The sequence below is a fragment of the Bombina bombina genome, chromosome 7 (genome assembly GCF_027579735.1).
Source record: "Bombina bombina isolate aBomBom1 chromosome 7, aBomBom1.pri, whole genome shotgun sequence".
Taxonomy (NCBI): Eukaryota; Metazoa; Chordata; class Amphibia; order Anura; family Bombinatoridae; genus Bombina; species Bombina bombina.
The window spans coordinates 420747365-420750959 of record NC_069505.1 but is presented as its reverse complement, the minus strand read 5'-3'; positions in this window follow the sequence as shown (position 1 = coordinate 420750959).

The following is a 3595-nucleotide window of genomic DNA, read 5'->3' as shown; positions in this document are numbered from 1 at the left end:
GACCCTGAAATGTCTGTCATATCCCTACATCAGATCTCATATCACACCCCATAACCTCAGCTGTACACCCATATAGTGCCTCATATCAGACCCTGAAATGTCTGTTATATCCCTGCATCAGATCTCATATCACACCCCATAACCTCTGTTAGCTGTACACCCATATAGTGCCTCATATCAGACCCTGAAAAGTCTGTCATATCCCTGCATCAGATCTCATATCACACCCCATAGCCTCAGCTGTACACCCATATAGTGCCTCATATCAGACCCTGAAATGTCTGTCATGTCCCTGCATCAGATCTCATATCACACCCCATAGCCTCTGTTAGCTGTACACCCATATAGTGCCTCATATCAGACCCTGACATGTCTGTCATATCCCTGCATCAAATCTCATATCACACCCCATAGCCTCAGCTGTACACCCATATAGTGCCTCATATCAGAGCCTGACATGTCTGTTATATCCCTGCATCAGATCTCATATCACACCCCATAACCTCAGCTGTACACCCATATAGTGCCTCATATCAGACCCTGAAATGTCTGTTATATCCCTGCATCAGATCTCATATCACACCCCATAACCTCAGCTGTACACCCATATAGTGCCTCATATCAGACCCTGAAATGTCTGTTATATCCCTGCATCAGATCTCATATCACACCCCATAACCTCAGCTGTACACCCATATAGTGCCTCATATCAGACCCTGAAATGTCTGTCATATCCCTGCATCAGATCTCAGATCACACCCCATAACCTCAGCTGTACACCCATATAGTGCCTCATATCAGACCCTGAAAAGTCTGTCATATCCCTGCATCAGATCTCAGATCACACCCCATAACCTCAGCTGTACACCCATATAGTGCCTCATATCAGACACTGAAATGTCTGTCATATCCCTGCATCAGATCCCAGATCACACCCCATAGCCTCTGTTAGCTGTACACCCATATAGTGCCTCATATCAGACCCTGACATGTCTGTCATATCCCTGCATCAGATCTCATATCACACCCCATAGCCTCAGCTGTACACCCATATAGTGCCTCATATCAGACCACTGAAATGTCTGTTATATCCCTGCATCAGATCTCAGATAAGATCCCACGGCTTCTGTTAGCTGTACACCCATAGTGCCTCATATGATCATATCAGATCCCTGAAATGTCTGTCATATCCCTCATATGTCAGATCACACCCCACAGCCTCTGCTAGCAATATAGTGCCTCGTATCATACCCCTGACCCTTGCCCCCATTGAACCGCGCAGGCGGCGGCAAAAAAAGATAGTGGAGATGTGTGAATTACAGTGCATCGTGTATATATATGTTTGATGCGGTGACTCTGAGATTTATCATGTTACATCGAGCATTACCCACAGCCACTTGGGTAATGTCAGGTTTACCTGGGTAATGCTAGGATTACCTAATTTCTTACTTTACCCGCAACATATATATATATACACACACACACACACAGATATCTAAATAAATATCTATTTTCAAACACAAAGAACATTTTCTTCTAAGTGAAGAACATGGGAAAGGTTAAATATTTACAGTAAAAACACATTCATAAATATTAAATTAGATTAAAAATTATTTTTCAGCTTTTAAGGTCTTTGACTGGAAAAGGCTCCAAAGTGTATATATGTTTATATATATATATATATATATATAAATACATACATATCATAAATACACACATATATATATATTATATATATATATATATATATATATATATATATATATATATATATATATATATATATATATATATATACAGTTCCTTTAGGGAAAGCACAATCTCACCACTCCATTGATGTCACGGTGCTCTGCTGAAATTCATCCAAATACTTCACAGAATGCAGGCACTCATTGGTCTTGTCAAAATATACAAAATTTATTAAGGCATAGTTAAAAAAAAGAGACATAACGTTTCGGCACCAAATTGTGCCTTTGTCAAATGTCAGCATCAGAACAAAAAATATACTGCACACTTAAAACCATATAACACAGGAATTAAAATCAGTGCCTGCATTCTGTGAAGTATTTGGATGAATTTCAGCAGAGCACCGTGGCATCAATGGAGTGGTGAGATTGTGCTTTCCCTAAAGGAACTGTATATTTTTGCTTTTTGCATTTGGGATTAAGCACTCCCAATATTTAATCACTATATCTGTGGACTTTGTTGCAATATCACACACTTATTATCCTGCTCACATCTTTGGATTAAATGTTTTATCTTCATATTTACCCCCATATCGATGATGGCTGAGGCTGCTGGCATACCTGAATATTCCCAGCTGGATGATGACTTCAATACAGACCCTTTAGCATTCACGGATGAAGATGCAGACAAGATTCTTATCCCTGATGACCTGAGTGAGCTGGGTGGTGAGACATCAATTAATGTTTACCATAAAATGCTTAATTTGCGCAGGAAAGAAAAAGACTATCATTTACATGCAGTTTTTTATCTGGCTATTTTAGGAAGAAGTTTATCCCCAGGGGGTTTAGAGTCAAAAACATACCCACCCTTGGTAGGCAAAATGTGGAATTCTGCAAAAGATGGTGTTCAATACTGAACACATTTTTTTATGACTTGATCCTCCTAGTGATAGAGGAAGTCACTAGACTAGAGGCTAAAATCAAGGTTGAATTGGTCACCATCAAAGAACAGAGTACCCACATTTTGACTAATGATACTAGTCAGGATTGGATGGCCAAACTTGATGGTCTGGTTAATAAATATCGAAGTGACCTAATTAATTTCAAAAATAAAAAACTTAATAATGTTGAAAACGATTACAGGGAGAGAAGGGTGTATAGGTGGCTGCATGGTAAGGAGGATGGTCCACCAAGACGACGTAGGAACCTTAGATCAAGAAATACATTGAGTATTGTTGATAGTAGTGGGGGCGACTCCTCAGGCCCTGAGACCACTGGTAATGATAACCACAACTCTGCTCAGACACACCAACCAGAGCATTTTTAGGGGTGACCACTCGGTCCACTGCAAAACCCCCGCCCATGCCCCAAGACAAAAAAGGACAAAAAAATGCAAACCCCGGAGAGGTGGGTTCAAGTCTAAATCCAAAACAGATCCGAAAGAAATAGATATTATCTTTAACCTTAGCAGTAGACCACTTAACATTGCTGAACGGTCACTGCTGAATCATGGATTATCATTTATTCCCACTCCTAAATCTGATAGGTTTGAACAGATGGTAGACATACATAGGTTCCAACGTCAACTTAAATTGAGGGACCATTTTAGAGAAAACTCCCCCGAGAGAGGTATTTGAGAAGAAATCTACATTTGAGCCTCCCAATACCCATACCTCCATTAGGAGCTATACTAGGTTACTTACTAGTAACCTGACGGAGCCTGCCCCTACACATCTATATCCTAACCTTACGCCTGCGGAGCATAAAGCCCTTGTTGATCTAAGTAATGATACCTCCATTATTATCCGCCCAGCGGATAAGGGGGGCTCTATCGTTATCTTAGACTATACCGACTATCGCCAAGAGGCCCTTAGACAATTAGCTGATACTAACACATATGTAAAGCTAAA